Source organism: Mus musculus, chromosome 7 (genome assembly GCF_000001635.26).
Source record: "Mus musculus strain C57BL/6J chromosome 7, GRCm38.p6 C57BL/6J".
NCBI lineage: Eukaryota > Metazoa > Chordata > Mammalia > Rodentia > Muridae > Mus > Mus musculus.
Window position 1 is genome coordinate 29,475,951 of NC_000073.6, and position 22,684 is coordinate 29,498,634.

At 48.1% G+C, this 22,684-nt stretch overlaps 1 protein-coding gene across 15 annotated transcripts in view; it reads right to left on the reverse strand.

The window, feature by feature from the left end:
• Nucleotides 1-22,684, reverse strand: part of Sipa1l3 (signal-induced proliferation-associated 1 like 3) — a 198,790-nt gene that overhangs the window by 155,579 nt on the left and 20,527 nt on the right. For 5 of the 15 annotated variants that reach the window (XM_017312346.2, XM_011250729.3, XM_011250730.3 and 2 more), the window contains one exon: nucleotides 12,310-12,374. The exons of the other annotated variants lie outside the window; for them this stretch is intronic. The gene's annotated coding sequence lies outside the window, so the exon portion shown is untranslated. The remainder of the gene's footprint in view (nucleotides 1-12,309; nucleotides 12,375-22,684) is intronic. 15 annotated transcript variants of the gene reach the window in all.

Genomic DNA, 22,684 nt, shown 5'->3' on the forward strand with positions numbered 1-22,684 from the left:
AGGAGCAGCAGGGAGGCCAGGCCAGGCATGAATTCAAAACTGCAAAAGCCATCATTAAAAACAAAGACCACAGAGCTGGTGAGGTGGCTCATCAGGGAAAGGTGTGCGCCGCCAAGACTGATAACCTGGGCTTGACACTCAGGACCCACGTGGTGGAAGGAGAGAACTGACTCCTGCAGGTTTTCTCCTGCTCTCGATAGGTGTGCCGTGGGGCACATATGGCCGCTCACACAAAACAAACAAAAACTATCAAGGGTTGGGGTGGGAGAGGTGGCTCAGCGGCCAGGAGCACTTGTTGCTCTTGCAGAGGACTGGGGTTCAGTTGCCAGCACCCACATGGTGGTTCACAACCATCTGTAATGTGAGTGCAAGGGAATCTCTCCTGCCCTCCAAGGGCACCGGGCACACACGTGGTATACCCGCATGCATGCAGGCAAAACATTCATACACATAAAATGAAAACAAATAAATCTTAAAAAAGAAAAAGAAAAAAAAAGACTAGCTATGGCACATGGCTGTAATCTCAGCTCCTGGTAGGCTGAGACGAGAGAATCAGGAATTCAACTCCAGCCTGAGCTACATAGGAGTTCAAGGCCAGGGAATTACAGGAGACCCTGACTCAAAAAAGAGAGGTCAGGAAACGGTTTAGATGTTCCTGCTGCCAAGCCTGACAGTCTGAGCTCAATTCCCAGAGCCCTCGTGGTGGAAGAAGAGAACTGACTCCCGAAAGTTGTCCTGTACCCTCCACTGCACACACATGTACACACACACACAAGAGTAAAATGTAAGATAAACTTTAAAAATATGTAAGTACCAGGGAAATAAAAGAAACACAGCCTGCTCTGTGCAGAATGCTAAGCTATTTGCTCGGGCACTTTGCCTTCGCCCCAGGATGGTACCATTTACCTGAGACAAGGGCTACAAAGCCTCTCAGTGGAGCCCACCTGTCCCACGAGCTAATGACCATACGCCTGCGGCACAGGCAGGCCAATCAGTCCTGTGTGCCAGGAAATGGAGGTGTAGGTAGGCTCATCTCACCAGGCTGGTGAAAAACAAGTTGCCTGAAAGCCAGGCACACAGCAAGTGCTCAATAAAAGCCAGCGTGTGTCATGACTACACTCACCACTGCCTTCCATTCTGCCTCCACAACCGAGACAAAGAGCCACGTCTGCCAGTGAGCCGTCCACACCTTGCTGTTTGCTACCCAGAGGCTCTCCCTGCCCACTCTTGTGGCTGACGTTCTCAAGCCAGGAAATCAGTCCTTTCTCTGAAGGTGGGTTTCAACACTTAGAAGCAAGATTCCCAACATACCATCCCACCTAGTCATCTGAGAGCCAACCACGTCTTACTGCGCAGGAAGAAGGTGCAGGCTATGTGGCTTCACGATGTGGCTACAGCCAATGCATACTTTATACAGATAAATTCAGGTAAGTACCTGACCCCTTTGTCCCTCACTAGAGGGCAGAATGGAAGCAGAGCAGATGTCCAGCCGTCCCACCTCACGAGCGCTTGCTCTGGTGTGAGCACTGTTTGGGCAGCGAGCAGATGTTGCTCCCTTAGGCAGGCCCAGTCCTCGACATCATGGGGGCGGCTCCCACCTGAGCACGCTATTGCCTGCAGACTCCACCCGCACAGGACGCGGCCTCAAAGCACAAGGCTGAATCCTTCTGAAGGTGCTGATCACTAACAAGAAATGTTCTGAGCCTGGGAGAGGAAATGGCTGCATGCATGAAGTACTGGCTTAGCCCTGTCTTACTACCCACACCTCCCTTTAATAACTGAACCCCTACACTGTAGTCAGGAAAACAGCTGACTTGAATGAAGTCAGTCTGTCCCCCCCCCCCGCACCCCCTTCCTTCACTTAGATGTGGCCATGTGACTAAGTTCAGACCAATGGGAGGGGAGAAGAAGTGTATAGATTTTGGGTCAAGTCCTATAAAACATGGTAGAATTCAAGGGGTATATTAATGAGGATGGTGAAGCTGCCCCTCTATTTTTCATTAGCCTCTAAATGAAATCCAGCATTTCCTTTAATTATGGCACAGGAGAACCACACAGTTTTCCAACATCTGTAAATGTGTCACCCACAGAAACTACAAGTATTAACACCATATGTTATAACACATCCCAAGATGACATTTATGCCTTTTGCTATTTAGAAATTATGGTACTTACTGGATGGGTTTGGCTGTACTACACCTCAAATTCTCCTTCACAATAAAAAACCTAAATCTCAATAGACAACTGTTTTTTGTTTGTTTTGTTTTTTTGTAATACTGTTTTATGAATTGAAAATGTCAGAGAGCCCATAGTAGTCAGACATAGCAGTGAATATCTGTAATTCCAGCACTGGGGAAGGCTGGGACAAGAGGATTCAAATTCCAAGCCAGTTTGGGATCCATAGTGAGACCTTGGCTTTTAAAGAGGGGGGAGGAGGACGGTGTGGTGGTGCACGCCTTTAACCCTAAATGGTGCACAGATAATACGTGCAGGGAAAATACCTGTACCTATCTTATGCCTCAAAAAGTTAAACTTAGCTACCATATGACCCAGTTCACATTTAGGTGTGTGTGTGTGTGTATCTCCATCCAAATACAGCCTGCCCAGGAATAGTCACAGCAGCTCTTTTTATAGTAAACACCAACAGGCCTACCAACTACTGAATGGGTACTCTAAATTCAGCTTATCTTCACAATGGAGTACTGTCCATTCATAAAATGGAAGAGGACACCCTGCTGGGCATCTTAACACATATCTGCAATCTCAGCACTTGGAAGGTCGAGAGGAACGAGGATCTGGGGTTCAAGACGAGTCAGGGCTACACAGTGAGCTGAGAGGCCAGCCTGGGCTACATGAGACCCTAACTCAAAAAACAAAAACAGGAAGCACCAATTCATGTGCAAGACAGACAAATCTTTAAAATGTTGTGCTGTGGAGGGGAGGGGGTTATGCGTGCCCTCCTCCCAAGCTGAGGAGTTACTGACAGTTGATGGCTTATGACAGAGGGAGAAGCCATTGTTTTGTTCTGTTTTTTAAGGGTATGGCTTCTGATAGGTCCACTATTCTTCTGTGATGGCCTCACACCTGTGTGTGTGTGTGTGTGAGAGAGAGAGAGAGAGAGAGAGAGAGAGAGAGAGAGAGGGGAAGACAGGAAGGCAGGAAGGCAGGAAGAAAGGCAGGCAGGCAGGCAGGAAGGCAGGCAGGCAGGCAGGCAGGCAGGAAGGAAGGCAGGAAGGCAGGAAGGAAGGAAGGCAGGAAGGGGCTGAAGTTAGGAGTAGAGAGGAAAGGGATAGATCTGGAAGGAGTTAGAGGAAGAAAGAGCAAAACATATTGTATGCATGAATGAAATTTTCAAAGAGCAAAAATTTATTTTTAGAATTATGATGGCTCAGCCACAGAGGACATGATAGAGCACTTAGCTAGAATCCAGCAGTGAGGGTATGGAGATGTGGCTCAGCAGCAGCCTAGCATGCTTCAGGCCCTGGGCTCTATCGTGAGCACAGCAAAAAACAACAGAAATCATGCTAAGTGTAAGAAGCTGGACATAATGGACATGTTCCATCATGCCATTTACATGAAATATCCAGAAGAGGTAACACAGACCTCAGAGGCTGCCAAGGTGTGGTGGGTGGGGAAGGTGAATGGTAAGTCCAGGATTTCTTCTGGGGGCAAAGACAACGTCCTGTAACTGAATTGTGAGAATGGCTAGTCAACCTGTGAATGCACAGCAATGGCTGACACCAGTGGGAGAGTGTGCCCCTCTTCTCTTCCATCTCACCAGCCAGAGTGCACAGTTGGACTCACATGCAATGAAGGCATCAACCAAGGTGAGATAAGAAAGCAGGGGCCAGGTCCCCAGTACTGTGGCACTGTCACACCAGCTGCCTCATAAGAGAAACAAACCCACAAAGCCCTCTGGTCTAGGACACTGTTACTATGTATCTGTTCCTAAAGCCAAATCTACATACAGCTTCTTCTTTCTTTTTCTTCTTATTTTTTTAATTTAAGATAGGCTCTTAAAAGTGGATGGTGGTGGTGCATCAGTGCTTTAGCCCCAGCGCTTGGTAGGCAGAGGCAGGTGGATCTCTGTGAGTTCAAGGCCAGCCTGGTCTACAGAGTGAGTTTCAGAGGAAAAGAACAAAACAAAACAATACAAACAACAACCAAAAAAAACCCAAAACAAAACAAAACAAAAAGATAGGCTCTTATTAGGAAGCCCCAGCTTACCTCAGAAATGCATTTGTCTCTGTGCTCTGTACCATACCTAATGACAAGACACATCTTAACCTCTTCTGGGGGGTGGGGTAGGCATGTCTGTGAGCATGCACGTGCAGACCAAAGGCTGACAGTACCAGGTGTCTTCCTCAATTGCTCTCTCCTTACATACTGAGCCAGAATCTGTCACTGAGCCCGGAGTTTGCCAATTTGATTAGTCTAATCAGCCAGCAGCTTCTCCCAGGGATTCCCTTCCTGTAACCAAGCACTGGGCCTCAAGTAGGCCACCAGGTAAATGCCCTGCATTTAGAGAGGTGTTAGGGACCTCAACTCAGTTCCTCACGTTACACAGCAAGCACTCTAGCCACTGCTCCGTCTCTCCAGCCTTCAGCCACTTCTGGACAGGGCTTTTGATGTAGCTTGGGGTAGCCTTGAACTCATGATCAGCCTCACTCAGCTTCCGGAGTGCTAGAGAGGCAAGCAGGAACCAGCAGCGGTGATGTCTCTGGCATTTCTGCATTACCTGTCAACTGCGGCAGCTAAGTCCTCTAGCCACACTGCTCCTTCTGGAAGGTCCCAGCCTCAGCCTGGTGACCTTCCCACTCTCAGCCAAGCGCATGGACAGATGGCTTTAGGGAGAAGAGGATGCCCTGGTGAAAGGCTTCCGGCAACGGGAGAGACTCAGAACGGCGTGAACCATCGAACAGTTCCATTTGGTATTCGGCACTGCTTGCCCTGGCCCTAACACAAGGTAACTAGGAGTCTAATTAAAAATGCATTCATCATCAGACTCTTGTTAATGTGCCCAAGAATGCTGGGAGGCATCCCATCTCGGATGGCCCCAGACTGTAAAAGGTAGGTCACGTTGGGTTCTACTCGGTCCAGGAGCCTGTAAATGTATAGCAGGGGCACAGACTCACTTAATCCACTTGTAAAACTCTCACTTTGGAAATTCACTGCCAAGGTTTTAAAACTTCCGGTCAGACTCTGTTCCCTGCTCCAGTGCAGAGGCCCCCCGCTACCCAAAGGTTTACATGAGTAAACCGCTCCACCCCAACCACACTCATTTAATAAGAGCTTTTTAAAAATCATCTAGTATGTACTGAGGATATACTGTGATGGAAAAAAACAAGCCTGGGCCTGACCTTCTGGGACTTCCAGCTCAGTAGGGAAGGCAGGCATTAAACATGCAAAGACCAACACAACGTGTAATTAAATATTATGGTAACTGCTATGAAGCTTTGCCAGGCAAGAATAGCAAGGGGCCCGGCGGAGCTTTGGGGCTGCTCAGAGGAGGCTTAGGGAAAACTGGATGCGCAAGCTGGAATCCGAGGAGTGAGGCCGGGGGGAGAGCACTCGGGACAAGCCTTGGGAGCCAGGCAAGAACACACACAAAGGAGAGCTGCAGGCTTTAAGAACCTAAACAGCAGACTGGATGTCCTGGGTGAAGATGGTGAAGGGGCGGGGCGGAGGCGGGTCTTTATAGGTCGTGGTAAGGAGGAAGCCATTCTGAATAAGGTCTCACTCTATAGGCTACTCTGCTCCTGAACTTGTAACAATCCTCCAGTCTCAGCCCCCTAAGTGTGTTGGTCTTATAGACTGAGCCACTGTGCCTGGCTCTAAGGCTATTTTAAATGCAGAATTGTTTTGGCAAATAATCCTCCCTGCCCACCCCCACCTCCACATTCTTTTTTCTTTTATCTTTATAAAAGCATCCTAATTTTAGTCGAGACCCAGGTATCCCCACTCTGTGGGGCATGACACGTCAGTGATGCCCTAGGCCTATGACAGACACAATTAACACATCAAATGTTCTCTCGCCCTCCCCTGCTCATAGTGATGGAACAGCTGGACACTGAACCTTGGCTAGCTGACAGAGAGGTGAGGAGAGTTTATAGAAGTTCCAACAGAAAGAGGAGCACGCCCTCTTTTCCCTTAGACCCAAACATTGAAACTTGAGGAAGGACCTGCTGCAGTCAACTTCAACTTATAACTACCACAGAGCAACCAATTTGCCATCAGAACCCGCCAAGAGATCAAAACGAAGTATTACGACGACATCGCAGAGCGCCAACTGAAGCGGCACCTACAGGGTTCAGCCAGGCATCTCCCAGCTTTCTTGTGCCATGAGTTTGGTTATGATTCTGATGGCAAGACATGGGAGAGACCTGAAGGGCTCACGAGTGGGGCATGTGTAAACCACGCCTTCACTCATGGTTTTATGTTTGTTTTTGACACAGTATCTTGCTATGTAACCCAGCTGGCTTTAAATTAGTGGGTCCTCCTGCCTTCCAAGTGCCAGGACGATGACAGGGTGTGCCACCACACCTGGATCTGCATTTGTTTCTGGAGAACAGAATGGAAGGGCCAAAAACAGAAGCAGCAAGCCAATGAGGGCTGTGAGTCCTACTAAAGTTGAAGGTATCAGAACCTCAGACCTGATACGGGACAACAACTGGCTAATTGTTATTATTTTCTGTTATGGTTTTAATTTGTAATACCCACTCACATTAAATGTTTTATTTAGTTATTTTAATTGTGTGTGTGTGGTACTAGGAACTGAGAGCCCTGTGCATACTACCACTGAGCCCCACCTTCAGCCCTCACTGGGGGATTCTAGGCAGGGGCTCTACCATTGAGCCACGCCCCCAGCCCCTCCTGTTATAAGTCTTACACTTTGCAGTTCCTTAGAATGTGACCTCATTCGGAAACTAGGTAGCTGGAGAGAGAGCTCTTTGCAAGTTAGCATGAGGTCTTTAGAGATGGAGGCAGGAGGATCTCTGTAAGTTCAGCCCAGTCTGGTTTAAATATTCAGTTTTAGGACAGCCAGGGCTACACAGTGAACCCTTGTCTCAAAGAACAGAAAACAAACTACAAGAAAAGTAATAATAATACTGAAAAGAAATTAAAGCACAAAGGGCTGGAAAGATGTCTCAGCAGTTAAGAGCTCTCAGTGCTATTCCAGAGGACCCAGGTTTGATTCCCAGCACCTACATGGCAGGCCACAGCCATCTATCACTCCAGTTCCAGACTATCATACATGCTCTTCTGACCTCCACAGGCAGAACAGCCACACACATAAAATAAAAGCATGAGTCACACCTGAGTAGGGCAGGCCCCTGATCCAATATGAACTGGTGTCCATATGAAAAGGAAAACTAGAACCCAGCGGTGGTGATGGTAGCAGCACACTCCTTTAATCTCAGCATTCAAGAGGCAGAGGCAGGCAGGGTTTGAAGCCAGTCTGGTCTACAGAATGAGTTCCAGGACAGCCAGGGCTACAATGTGACATGCATACACAGAAATACCACGTGAAAAACAGAGACATGGTAAGATTAAAAAAAAAAAAAAACTCCAGGAAACTCTAGGGCCAGCCAGCTCGCAGAAGCTGGAAAGAGCCATGAGATGACCTTCTTTCCAGAGCCCGGAAGGAACCAACCTAGGCCATACCTGAGCTCAAACCTGTGGCCTCCATAACTCAGGACTGCTACACCAATTTCTGCTGCTTGAGCCAACCAGCTTGTGGCAATCCTAGCCAACCAAAACTGTACCTAAGCCCAGAGGACGCTGCCATCTGTGCCAAATTCCTCAGCTAGCTGGGGGGGGGGGGGGCGGGTGTTCTGGGCCTGTCTTTGGGGACCTGTGTTGCCAACCCCTGTCTGGTGATTCCTGCCTGTGGGAAGAGCTCTCCCACTCTCATATCCTCTATGACTCCTGGCTCCACCTGACACCTGCTTCGCCTCCATCCCCCACCTGTCTCCAGGGCCTGGGAAGAAAAGAAAGATGAATGAGACCGAATCAGGGGGGCCTGGAGGCTGCATCGCAGTGGGGCAACTCTGAACAGTGCTCTGTGCACAAGAAAATGCTGAGGAGGGTGGAGGTGGATCAAAATCACCTCCCTACCCAGCTGGCTGGCAAAAGGCAATCCAGCCTCACCCACAGTGCACTGCAGAGAGCAGCCCGCCCCAGACGGACCAAGCAGAAGGAAGCAGGCCATTAACAAAATCATCCAGAACTGTGGACACCCTTGGATCCCAGAGGGTCCCAGGCTTACCACTGTGAACACAGCGACTGGCTTTCCAGCAGCCTCGGGGAATCCAGGCCCAGAAGGGAGGCTTTGTTCAGACCTGCCCTCAGCACCTGGAACAAGTCTTCGTGAAGCAACTGTCCCGGAGCCCAAGGCACAGGCGTGTGTGCCTGGCAGAGGCCTGAGGCCACTGTGGCAAACTGGGAACCATCTCGAGACACAGTGGTTTTGGACTAAAGGCTGTGGCAGGCACCACTAAAATCCAAGTGGGACTGGAACCAATTAGCAGTTATTTCAGGAGAATCAGTAAGTGGTAGATCACACAGCAGGCGAGTGTGGGATTCTGTCTGTGTCTACACCAACCGTGGCTGACAGGGTGGGTGGAGAGTGGAGCGACGGCATATACTTGGGCCATACAAAATTAAGTGTCAAGTCACAGCTTGTTGCGTCTAACGTACACATTCCCCAGCACCTACCAGAACCCTGAGTTGATCACAGGTGGTAATGCCCGCAGATACTGAAGCTGGCTCCCTGACATGAACTTTTCAGGAGAGAATGGCAACTAAAATCACCTACCACACAGAACGGTGCATGCCTCTGCAGTCATCAGGAAACACTGAATACAATTCAGAAATGCACGAGTGTTCCATCACAAAAGTTATGAAAGCCGGGCATGGCGGCGCACGCCTTTAATCCCAGCACTCGGGAGGCAGAGGCAGGCGGATTTCTGAGTTTGAGGCCAGCCTGGTCTACAAAGTGAGTTCCAGGACAGCCAGGGCTATACAGAGAAACCCTGTCTCGAAAAAACAAAAAAACAAACAAACAAAAAAAACCCAAAAGTTATGAAAAGAAAAAAAGCACAAATTGAAACATTTAAAACAAAAGCCACCAGAAAGCTACAGAGAGGCAGGGTGTGGCAGAGCACCCCTGAACTCCAATACTTGACAGGGTTGGAGTTCAAGGTCAACCTCAGCTACACGAGATCCTGTCTCAAAACAACAAAAAGAAATTGCGAGAGAGCTGGCCAAATCGTCACAGTTTCTTCTCATAAAGGCTACATATAAACGATGCAAAATAGAAATGTACACAACTTGGATTCAATTTTCTATAGACTCCTTCCCTAGAACTTGATGGAATTTGTTCTTTATCAAATTTCCATGAATATTCATAAAGCCTGTTACTACATTAGAAAAACAAAATTCTCAAATTCTCCCAAAGAAAGTTTTTCCTACCCTAATGCCCTGACTCTAAGCTATTTAAAAGGTTCATAAGCACACACATGCACTCACACACAAGTGCCAGAGGGCACACAAAGTACCCATATATACTGTGTGGCTTACAACCACCTACAACTCTAGTTCCAGGGGATCTGTCTCCTCCAAACCCTGGCTTCCTGGGACACCCACACACATACAACGGCATACACACAGATATAAATAAAAAAAAACTGTAAATAATTTTGAAAAAAATGGGTTTTAGACAGTACATTATTTGTATATCCTGTGTAGCTGTCTTTTCTATTTTGTAAGTTCTTCTTTTTCCCACCCTTTACCCACCCCCGATAGGAGATTAAGAAGGAAGGAGGGAGAGAGAGAAGAAGGGAGGAAGAGAGGGAGAGAGAGAAGAAGGGAGGGAGAGAGAGAGAAGAAGGGAGGGAGAGAGAGAAGAAGGAAGGGGGAGGGGGAGGGAGAGAATGTTGAATCTAATTCCTTTCCTTTTGTTTCTTCTTTGAGCATGACTACTAACAAACCATAACCAATCCTCCTGGGGCCCTATCATTTATATACCCACTGAAAAGTTCCTAGAATTCCAAACATCACACAATCACAGAAACTATCTGCAGCTGGCAAGACCATGTCTCTGCTAGAGCACGAGGCAAATCATGGTCAGCTGCTGCAGACAGTCAGCCTCTGTCTCCACACCTGGGATTAAAACAAGCACACATATTTCTGTGTTTTTTAAAGAAACTAACATTCCAAAATCGTCAGTACAATCCTGTACACAAATCTCTGAAACAAACAAAACAAAACTTGCAGTCCTGTTCTCCCATTCTATGGTCATGGTCTTGGTGGCCCCAATCACAACACTCTTGCTTTTGATGAAGTCGGATTAACTTTTCCTTTTCTTGTTTGAGCCTTTGGTGTCCTACCTAAGAAACATGGCTCAGAGTCACAAAGATATACTCCTGTGCTTGCTTCTAAGCAGTTTATAGTTTTAATTCTTACATTTAGATCTGAAGTGGCACATACCTTTAATCCCAGCACTTGGGAGGCAGGGGCAGGCGGATTTCTGAGTTCAAGGCCAGCCTGCAGCACTTGGGAGGCAGAAGTAAGTGGATCAAGAGTTCACAGCTAGCCTGGTCTACAGAGTGAGTTCCAGGACAGCCAGGGCTACACAGAGAAACTCTGTCTCAAAAAATAAAATAAAATAAAATAAAATAAAATAATAATAAAATAACCCCAAGCCCCCCCCAAACCCCAAACAAAAAAGCCTCTGACCTAGATGAGGGAGAGGGAAGGGGTGAGGGAGAGGAAAGGAAAAGTAGCCAGTATGGTAGGTAGTGCATGACTAACTGAAGGGACTCTAGCCAGCCTGAGCGTGGCAGACATGGCTCTAGCAGGCCTTGCCCTTCTCCCCCATTCCCTCTGCCTTGCTAAACCATTAGATTACATTCAGAAAGCTGGCCACCAAGGTCCCTTAGGTGGCCACTTCCTTCTCCTGAGGCTGACTACCAAGGCCCGTTATCAAAGTACTCAGCCCAGCAATCCAAAGCCCCCTTGTGGCTACTACCCTAATTAGCATGCCCAGTTAAAATTAAACACCTCATCCTAACACAGGGGGTCTCCTTTTCCATCTATAAACTACCATTTTCCTATGGGCCACGTCAGACTCCTCTCTACCCAGAGGCAGTCCTTTGCCCCTCCAAGGCAGATAGATATCCCTTCCCACCTCCCTTGTTCTCTGTCTTCTGTCTTTGCCCCTTATTCCCTGACCTCTGTCCCTTTGGGGTAAATAAATCTCCTTTGTGCTAAGAACTTGGTCTTGGGGTACCTGTTCCCTTTCAGTAATCCTATCTATCACTCAGGAGGCTGAGGCAGGAGGATCTTGTCTGGAGCTAGTTTGGGCCATAAAGTGAGACTTTTGTCCTTAAAAAACAAACAAACAAACAAATATCCATGTATGTATAATTTATAAATTGACAAGTTACAGATTTGATGACTGGCATCATATAAGGGACTCTTCCTGCTTGTTTGTTTTTTGAGACAGGGTTTCTCTGTGTAGCCCTGGCTGTCCTAGAATTCACTCTGTAGACCAGGCTGGCCTTGAACTCAGATATCAGCCTGCCTCTGCCTCCCAAGTGCTGGGATGAAAGGCGTGCGCCAGCACAGTCCGGCTCTCATAGAAGGAACTCAGAACCAGGTATGACGGCAGCCACTGACAGTCCCAGTACTTGAAGGTGAAGGCAGCAGGCTCACAAGTTCAGGATCAAACTGTTCCATAATGAGAAGGCAGTCCTGGTTACATGCCATCCTTCTTTTCCTCTTGTTAGTCTGAGACAGGGTCTCTCTACGTAGTCCTGGTTGGTCACCACACCTGACTAATAACCAAACTTCTTTAAAAACTGCCTTGCCAGGAATGGTGGTATACACCTTTAATCCCGGAGCCTGGGAGGCAGAGGCAGATGAAGTCTGTGATCTCTAGGCCAGCCTGCGTTATGCATAAGATCCTATCTATACAAATCAGTCAATTAACCAACCAAACAAACAATAACAAAACAAACAACAACAACAACATCAACAAACCCTTACAATTCAATTAGAGAACAGGGACAGGGGCTGATACTCAGACTCAATGCTTGCTTAGCGCGCACAACGCCCTGAGTTCGAGCCCCAGCACTGCAGAACATGGGTGTGGTGGTACACAAGTTTCAGGTAGGGCTTTGTGAGACCCTGGACCCTTCCCCTCTAGCCACTGCTGGGAGGGCTGCAGAGTGGCGCTGCACACCCACCACACTGCTCTAACAGCAAGTGCCAGGGGGTGCAGAAGCCCTGGACTCATCCACTCACCTGCTGCAATGCTACAAAAAACCAACAGGGTGGACTCATCATGAAAGGTCAGTCACCAGGTGCATCTGTGAGTAGAAATGAAAGCATCTGTTGACATGAAGCCTTTCTGAAAATGATCGCAGCCTTACTCATAAGCACACCTGCCTGGCAGCAATATGGATCAACCAACCAGCCAGTGAGTAAACGACTGTGGTATAAACCATACAAGAGATTAATACTTAGCAATGAAAAGAAATCAAGTGCTGCTACACACTGTAACACGATTGAACCTCAAAACAGTATTCGAAATAGCAGAAGCCCGGGGCCCAAAACTATTAGCCACCCTACGACTGCTTGAGTTCCTCAGAGAAGGCAAATACACAAAGATGAAAAGCAGATTGGTAGCAGTTTGGCAGGACGTCGGGATCAGGGTGGGGGGTGAGGCTGCACAAGGCTTTGGGGATGATGGCAACATTGTAACCCTGGACTAGGGTAATAGCTGCACAGCTTTACAAATGACCCTAAATGGGAGCTGTATATACAGAATGTGCTTATGGAAGCGTGGGAGGTTATATACCCTGTCCCAGAACACACAGCACGCCTGTAACCTTCAAATCCCCAGCACTTTCTACTCTGACAGCTACTGGAATTTTTAAGCCCACACTCTCAAGGCCTGGATGTGCTCGCCTCTAGGAGATCACAGAAACTTGCAATGAATTCAACAGCATGGACACTTTTAAGGGAAGGACTCTTCTCTCACCCTGTTTTCACAAGTTCCCCTTCCTAATACTGGTCCAAACAGGAACCGCCCTGCCTCCTTGAAAATGATCTGTCCCGTCCCGTCCCGTCCCGCGCCCCCCACCGCCCCCCATGTAACAATTTGCCACATATTGCCGAGGGACCCAGGGGTTGGGGAGTCACCTTTAATAAAGGCCTACACATCTTGACTCCCGCACTCACCACCATCATTGTTCTGTCACAGATGACATTTGGATTTAGAAGTAGGATACCCTGACCCACACTGGAATTATGAAGCGCTAAGCAGTATACAGGTTAGTGCTCTGACTTTAAAGAGAATGTTTTTCAGACTGCAGAATTTTCTAAAGTTTATCACCAAAGAAAGGAATAGAAGGAAAATACACACACACACACACACACACAATCACAAGTGCACAATTCATTCACACGGATTTCCTTTTCATTCTGATTTACTAATAAGGTAGTAAAAACATCTGCTACTTTGTGTGGACAGGTTTTCCCTATTTGCCCAGTATGGTCTCAAGCCACCAGCTCAAGTTTCCTGTCCTTAGTCTCTCCAGGAGTTGGGGCTACAAACATGCAGTTGCCACCGGGCTGGGCTGTGCAAGCCACTTTTAAGTAATTAACCACGCTGGCAGTGCTCCAGTTATATCTGACCACCACCTTAATGCACCACCTTATAAAGTATGTACTCTATCTTTCCCACAAGAATAGCCTAGAGTCACTTATAGATGACAACTTTCTAAATTGATATATAAGAGAGAGAGAGGTGTGAACTTAATAAAATGGGGTAGGGGGGGGCACAAAATGGAAAAGGATCAATTTACATATGAATAAACTTGGCTGACCTGTGCTCTAATTCCTAGTGCTGACCAGCAGAAACTCCACAAGGGCACAAATCCTCAGGACAATGACAAAAATCACACGTGCCTGGGGGGAGGGGGGAACAGGGCCAAGGGGATGGGTCAGTCAGGCTTCAGAGCCCCACCCTCAGGGGCTTCAAAAGCAAAGCTGCTACATGAGAGTGTTTGAAAAGGGATTTTCTGGCCGGATGAATCAACTCAAAAGACTCTCTTTCACGCAAGAGAAAGAGGCCTGTTGCCTCTCCTTCACCTCCAAGTAAGAACAAGCGTACACACCCACACAACTGGGGAAGCACTCGCTCTCTGCTAGGAATCTACAGCCGTATTTTGTTACAAAGCATATTCTACTCTCTCCAAAGTTGCTTAAGGCGGAGACATATTGTTTAAACAGTCCTAGTAAGCTCATCCAAGCAGAGTCACCCAAACACATGCAGTCTAGATGCCGTGTAGATGCAGCGCCCTGTGCTAAGGCAGGCTGACGGGTAGGAGAAACAATCTTTTTCTAAACAGGTGTCTAATCTGTAGGCCAAGACCCCTTTGGGGGTCGAACAACCCTTTCACAGGGGTCGCATATCAGATATTTATATGACGATCCCTAACAGTAGAAAAAGTACAGTTATGAAGTAGCAATGAAATAACATTATGGCTGGAGGTCACCACAACATGAGGAACTGTGTTAAAGGGTCACAGCATTAGGAAGGTTGAGGACCACTGCTCTAGAGTCAAAGTCCCCTGGTCTCTCCATCTGAGGAAGCCTCAGGGATGACCCACACTTGTCGGACCACGTTTATCAGAAGGGTTCTCACACTCTCGTGAATCCACCCAGTCACTGGGAACACTGTTGAGAAGTCGGCTACTCGGCCTGAAACCAGGAGTCTTCTGCAATTTGGAACAGAGCCTCTGTATTTTTAACAAGTTCCTTAGGCAAAGTCTGCTGCTCACTTAAGTCTAAGAACCACTCAAAAAGTCTATCGAAGTGTTTCTCCAACATCTGACTCATAGAAACCATCCCTGGAGACATTTTAGAGTGCAGATTCTAGGACCCACAAAAATAACTACGGTACTTAGGATTCTGGGTTCCAAGTGGCAGAGACCCAACTGAAAATAGCTTGGGAAGGGGAAAGGCAGCCCCGTGACTCATAGATCCGAAAAGTTCTATGAGTTACTATGACTTTTGGTTATGCAAAGAATTCATCATTCTGTCCTACCCTTTGGGCCAAGGTGGCACCTGGCAATATTAAGGTTAAGCCCAGGCACTTGGCACCCTTTCCCTGACAGGCCAGCCAAAGACCTATTTCTCTCTCCATTGGACAGGCAGGGCTCGTGAGCCCTCCTCCAGGACCAGTCACTGACAGAAAGAGGAAGGCTTGGTTGGAATGGCCCAGGTCAGCCAGCTCCACACATGGTTTGCACATCCTCATCATACGACCCAGAACAGGCCACCTTAGTAAGTAGGAGTTTTTCATTTGATTGTTTTATTTCCCCTTCTGTTTCTAAAAGTTCCAAATAGAAAATGTAAAAAAAAAAAAAAAAAAAAAAGAGAGAGAGAGAGAAAGGGGGTGGGGTGGCTGGCTGGAGACACAGCTCAGAGATTAAGGTGTTCTTTCAGAGCACTTGGTTCAGCTCTCCGCACCCACCTGGTAGCTCACCACTGCACCGACTATTCCAAGAACTCTGAGTAAACGTCTTTTAGTCTTAGTAACTAGCCCAGAATCAAGTGCCTGGGGTTCTATGGCCTGGGGAGGCTGAGTCAGAACTGCTTGGCTCTGGGAGTTCAAAGGTCAGCCTAGGCAACTCAGTGGGACTTTATCTCAAACACACTGGTTTTTACTTTTTAATTTAAACATTTTAAGCTGGGTGTGGTGGTACAGAGAAAGGTGACTCTCTGAGTTTGAGGCCAGCCTTGTCTACACAGTGAGTAGGTTGTAAGCCTGCCAGGGCTATCTAGCTGGATCCCATCTTTTTATTTTATTTTATTTTAAATTGAACCTTTAGAATATTTCCACTCAAACTAAGCATATATACATTCTGCCTTCTTAACTAGAGCCCTGTTCTATATAACAAAGCATTTCACTGTGGCTGAGTTTTTATGACAGTCCCTCCCAAACAGAACAAAAGCCAAGTATTCTAGTCACTTCCATATTTGCTTAGCTGATGCAGCGGGTGCTTCCTCTTTCTCATGAATTGGTTCTTGTTTTAATCACCAAGGATGCCAGCAGGTCTTTCCCAAGAAGAGTGACATTCTCTCAGTCACAATTATCAAAATCAGGAAGTGAGTTGGGGATAATACAGGCTCACTTTACGGTCAGTGCCTTCTGTCCGTCACAGCCCCACATCTACAGTAGGTTGTTAGCACCTTGCACACACACAAACCTCAGTGAAGGAGAACCCAGAGAATTCCCTCAACAAATAGAGAATGGTTGCTGGGGGCTCAAGTGCAGAATCTGGCCCCAGGAAGGACAGCTCATATCTCACTCAGACTAAGCTCTTAACACAAACTTCTTTTTTTCCTGTTGTTTTTGCTTTGTTTCGTTTAGTTGCTTGGTTTTTCAAGACAGGGTTTCTCTGTGTAGTTGTGGCTATCTTGGATCCAGGCTGGCTTTGAACGCACAGAGATCTACCCGCCTCTGCCTCCCAAGTGTTGGTACTAAAGGCATGCACCACCAAGGTCAGCCTAACAAAAACTTCTTTAATACACCATCTAACTAGGTAGAAATATATTCTCCCTTCCTTCCTTAAGACAGGCCCTCATGCAGCCCGGGCTAGCCTCCAAGTTTATGATGCAGCCAAGGCTGACCCTGAGCTCCTGAGCTGCCTCAGCCTCCCACATGCCAGGATTGCAGACCTGGCCATCACCAGCCTGTGCAGCTATGAAATGTTCTGAAGCCCCTTCGGCATCTCCATTTGAGAGATGAAGAAAGCTTTAGAAAGTCTGTGAGATGAAATGAAGATTGCAGGCTAATGGAAGTCTGTGCCTGAGAGGCCATCTTGGAATTCAACAATAGCCCTGCCTAGACAGGTCCCCATGCAGGGGGCCTGGAGGACAAAAAATCTGAGACACCCACCCCTGCCAGCACCCTGCACTGGCATTTTTCACAGTCAGAGACACAGACACCTTGGCCAGAGCACTGAGGTGTGTGTGTGTGTGTGTGTGTGTGTGTGTGTGTGTGTGTGTATGAGCACAGCACAGAGCAATAAAGACCACCATGGTGGATACACGGGAGGGATGCTAAGAAGCTACAGGGAAGGCTACTGAACACACTGGTTATGGGGAACCTGAGCTCTGCCAAGCAGGCTCTGCTCATCCAAGGGTGAGATGCAGAGCAGGCAGTGGCCTCACTTTGCCATCCTGTTTCCTCACTGGGAACAGGAATGCTGCCAATAAGCAATAAGGTCAAGCAGGGGGCCTGGAGGGGTCACTGGACTCCAAAGCATTCAGGTAAACCCAGGAGGGGTGGCAAATGCCTGTAATCCCAGAATATGGGAGGCTGAGCCTAGAGGACTGAATCTGAGGCCAGCCTGGACTTCATATTGAGATCTGTCTCAAGAAAAGCAGACAACCAAAACAAGGAACCTGTTCAGGGCCTTATTTATGCTGGCCTCTAAAAGTCGGTGGAAGAGGGCAGACTATTTGGGCAGTACTACCCGAACCACCCACTACTGAGTTGATAGAGTAGACATATTTATCTCAACCTAGGCCAAAATAAATGTCAGATGGTAGGTGTGGAAAAAAAGACGCCACCCAGCGGGATGGTGACTCGGTGGACAGAACCTGCCTGGCAAACGGAAGGCTTTAGGTTCAACCCCCAGCACCACACACACACAAAAGGATACTTTCAATTAAAATCAAATACAGATTAAAAACAAGGACTCTAACTGCAAAAAGACACACATCCACTCACGTAAATAAATGCAATTTTTTTTAACCCAGTAGAAGGATAGATAATTAAAGGAATGCTCTTGATTAATAAACATATAAAGTACACTTGTGGAAAGCAAGGGAAAGCTCAAAGCTGGTTTTGGTTCCAGCAGCAATGACTGAAGGACTATTCAGAGAAAGTGTGGGTGCAGACCTATGAAAATCTGGGCTCCCTTAGACTAATCAGACTCCATATTGATAGAACCTCTCCTGAATACAAGCCAGCAATATATATCACTGGGTTTCTGCAGTTAGCCATATACTTTGTTTCAGTAATTGCAACTCTAAGACTTGTCTGAATAAAAACCCAAGAAGCAAACAAAGGCTGTTTGGAATCAGAGATAGTGAGAGAGAAAGGGCAGAACGATCTGTCCACCCAGCAAGGCCCTGATAGGAGAGAACGCCATGCCACAGACCTTGACCACTGCCGTGGGAGGAGCCTCAAGACAGACCATTCAAGAAAGGTAGAGCCACAGAAAAATGAAAGGGCAGGCCCGGAACACAGCCAGCCTGTGAGTGCTCACCACATGCCAGCAGCAGTCTGACTTCTCTGCATATTAGTATAGAAAATCCTCTCTCACCAGGCCACTGAGACCACCTCACTGTGTCAGAGATGTGCCGACAGATACAGGTGTGGTAGTGAAAGCCTGTAAAGCCGGCATTTGGGAGTGGAGACAAGGGGTAGGGAATCTCTTGTAGACAAGACAGGCAGGCCTGGTCTATAGGAGACTTTAAGACAGATGAAGAGAATCAACAGGGAAGCCGGGTTTCATAGCACACACCTTTATTCTAAGCACTTGGGAGGCAGAGGCAGGCAGATCTCTATAAATTCCAGACCAGCAGGGAGGGGGAGGAGGGAGAGAAGGGAGGGCCATAACATCCCCTGGGCAGGAACTAGGTGGCAGGTCAGGCCACAGATGGCAAGATGGAGGGAAGATGCACATTTTACACGTTTCCGTTCCACTGTTGGAACTGTGTGGCTTCTCAAGATTTAAACTCCTTGTTATAAAGCCTAAACTCAAAGTGTGCGGTGACGAGTTTTAATTCGTGCACCTGAGGATGATCAGTGAGCATGGAAGCAAAACCACACTTGTGGGTGGGTGACAGTCTCCTCTGAGACACCAAGTAAACCATGGATCGCTGGCTGCGCACTGGGGAAGGTGGCGAGAAGGATTTGACGGACGTGAGAAAACCTTCAGCCCATCCGTTCAGCAAGTCGAAGGTCAGAGCCTAGCCACACCTCATCAGAGCCACGTGTAGAGTATACCCAGGCCAGCAGTGGTAAAGTCCCTGCTTTCTGCCCTGTAATAAAGACCGTAATAAAAGTCATGTCAGGATCTGGGTTATCAGGGAAGATATCAGGCAATGCCGCTGGTATGCTTCATCCTACTCTGAATCCGTGTAAGACATGGACATTCTCCACAGGCTGTGGTGACACTGTAGACTGAAGGCTGTGGCTGAAGGGAAGGAGAAATGGGTCTCTCCACAGCCAGCAGCTTCTACTTCCAGCCCCAAGTAGTGAACAGTAAAGAGAGCATCACTTCTCTGGGGCTCAATGCCCCTTCTCGGCAAAGGGTGAAATAAAGAGTATATGAAGCCAGGAGGTGGCACATGCCTGTAATCCCAGGGCTAGAGAGGTGCAGGCAGGAGGATGAGGAGTTCAAAGCCATCTTGGCTAGATACCAAGTCTGAAGCCAGCCCTACATGAAGGCTATCCACTATGTGTCTGGCTGTCTGTGTGTGTGTGTGTGTGTGCGTGCGTACACTGATGTGAGAAACCACATCAACCCATGTCAAAGGAGACTGGGAATACCTGGTGGTTGTGGTGCATGCCTTTAATTCAGCACTTAAGGGGCAGAGGCAGGGGGATCTCTGTGAGTTCAAGGTCAGCCTGAGTTCAGGACAGCCAGGGCTACACAGAGAAACCCTGTCTTGGAAAGGTGGGGGATGGGGGGAGGCATGGAGGCTGTGGTTACTGTGTTAAGTGGCATTACTCGCAAACCAGGTCTGAACTCTCTGGATAATGCTCTACCCTTCTCACTACCCTTTCTGTCAATTCCCCGTCAAGTTCACCTCCACAGCACCAAAGCCAGCACTCTGACCCTGCACTGTACCTTCCCCTTCAGCTGGCCCAGGCTGCCTCAAAGCCCCTCCTTGGTGTTTCTTTGGGTAGCCAGAAGACAAAGGAGAGGCGACTCACACACTCCACCAGGCCCTCACCGTGGCCCTTCTGCTGCCTCCTCCAGCTCCAGCCACACCAAAAGCACTCCTGCTTCAGGACCTTGCACCTGCTCTTGTGAGAAAAGCTCTTCAGCTGACTTTTATGAGGGCGGTCCACCTCAGTGGATGTGTCCCAACCCTGGCCAGAGGGAAGCACCCCCCCCAACCCCCAGTGTGTCCCTTGCCATTCTGCTTTAATGACTTCCCAGTGTTACTCATCCCTGCCATTACCTTATTAGTCATTTACTCCTGGTTATCTGTACCCCTCGCCCTGAGCATAAACCTCGGGCTCTGTCCCCAGGTCCTGAAACATTTGTAAAGCTCAAGGAATATTTACGAAATATGTCAACAACCCAATGGATTAATACACGGCCCTTCGCTGCACATCCAACACTCCCCTCCCACTCTCTAGAAGCCAAGAGGCTCTTGGGGATTGGGTAGGACAATGCATAACTGGTCCCAAAGCATCCAAATGATTCTAAGCATGCTATTGCTCTAAAGAATCCATGACCCAGATAACGAGCCCAGGGTCAGAGTTCCCCCTGGCCAGGCCACTTAGCAGGAATGGCCTCTCTCCACCAGAGCAGAGCCCTTCATTGTTCTGTCAGGTTGGAAAGCCTCTTCAGAAGCAGCACAATACTCAGAAGCCTCTTGACCCAAGTAGGAAGAATGAAACCTTGGCTCCTGGGCAGACCCTCACAGACTCCCAAAGTCAGAAAACATATTGGGGGTGGGGGATGGGTACTGTCAACAGCCTAGAGTTTCTTCTTAGTGATGCCGGCTGACTGGCAAAACCAAAGGTCCCACCTGGCCAAAGGTGAGGCTTGGGGTAACCACACCTGCCCAGGGGACAGCTGGGTCGAGTATCTGGGTGTGCAGTATCAAGGTCCTGTAAAGATCGAAGGAACGAACATAAAACCCTCAGGAAGATTGTAATCACGGTTCCAGATTGTGCAGATTAGAAACCAGGCTGCTGGTTCAGTCCTCATTTCTAATGTAAGCAAAGGTTCAAAAGAGCCAGACCCCAGGGGGCAGGGGAGTGGGGATGAATAATACATGTGGTTTCTCCTTCCAGCACAAGTCCAGCGAGATGGAGAGGGCATATTATAATGTCACAATGCTGGCAGACCGCCAATGACAAAACAGACCTAGGCAACAGTCACCCACGGCCACTAACACAGAAGACAATGGACTTCTCCATGGTACCTACTGGATACAGGCACCGCAACACCAGGAGTTGGCCATGCCCTTCCTGCCAAAACAATGCGTGCATGTGCATATGTGAGCATGTGTGCACACGTGTACACCTGCTGTGTATCAAAGCTGAAGTTCACTTGGTCTTCAGGTGTACACGTGTGCACAAATGTAAACCCAGCTACTCATTTACAGCAAACACAGGGAAAGCACGGTCCACTCTAGACTTCCCTGTATACAGAACAAATGACGCAGCTCTCTTCATCAGGTCAGCTGCCAGAAAGCACAGATATGGTGGCATAACCTGTAATCCTAGACTGAGGCAGCAAAGTCTTGAGTTCCAGGCCAGCCTAGGGGTTAAAGCAAGTAAAAGCCAAAGTGCGGGGTTGGGTAGAAGGGTCAGAGGGTCAGGTCACTTGCTGTACAACTATGAGGACCTAAGATCATCAAATCTCTACTATCCACAGAAAAGCCACATAATGTGTGCCTGTAATCCCTGAGAGTTAGCCGGTCTAGCCTAGCCAAAACTTCAGGCTTCTAATTAAAAGAGAGACCCTGTCTTAAGGAAATAAAAGAGAAAAATAAAGATACTAGGTGCCCTGCCCTCGCACATATGCGCAAACCTACACACACACACACAGACACACACACACAGCCCAAGATAGGAGAAAGAGAGGATGCTCTTCCCTATAAAAGATTAAGAGAAATTTAACAGGGTTGGGAACCAGTCCAGGGGAACTGGTGGTGGAACAAACAGGTTCTACAAAGACAGTGAGGGACCTAAGTGTTAACACTGCCCAACCCAGATGATGTAAAAACTTATTCTGAATTATCTTAATCACAACGACGATAGTCCTGTCTTTAAAGAAGCCTTATCTTATAGGGACAAACACTGGCTATGTTTACAGCAATAGAGGATTCTGAATATACAGGTTACAGGGTGACAATGCTGGAAGCTTTAAAGCTTTAAACTTAGGGTGACTTGGGATCACTTTCCCACCTGTGTGCACCGCCCCCCCCCCGCCTCCTTCTCAGTGCCCAGCCCAAGGCTCACCTCACCCTGGTGAGCCCTAAGAGCTCGGGTGTTCTGCCCCTCACCTCTCCACACACAGGGTCACCATTCTCCCTCCCACGCCCCAGGCACCATCTCCCCTCAGGCCCTCTGTGCTGCCTCTATCTTACACCCCAGTGTTCTTCTTCCCCTAGCTATCCAGTGCTCCGGTGTCATCCCAGAGAGGCTTTCCCCAAGCATGGCACTGGAGCCCGCCCAGTCCAAGCCTTTTTCTTGCCTGCCACGCTTTCCGATGGCTCCCTTTACAACAGGTCTATATACAACCAGGGACAGGAAGTTTGTTTCACACAGTGCCATCTCCCCAGCCCCCACATCAACTAGCTCCTCTCTCAGGTGCTTGGTCAGTATTTGTGGAATAAAGTTAAGAAT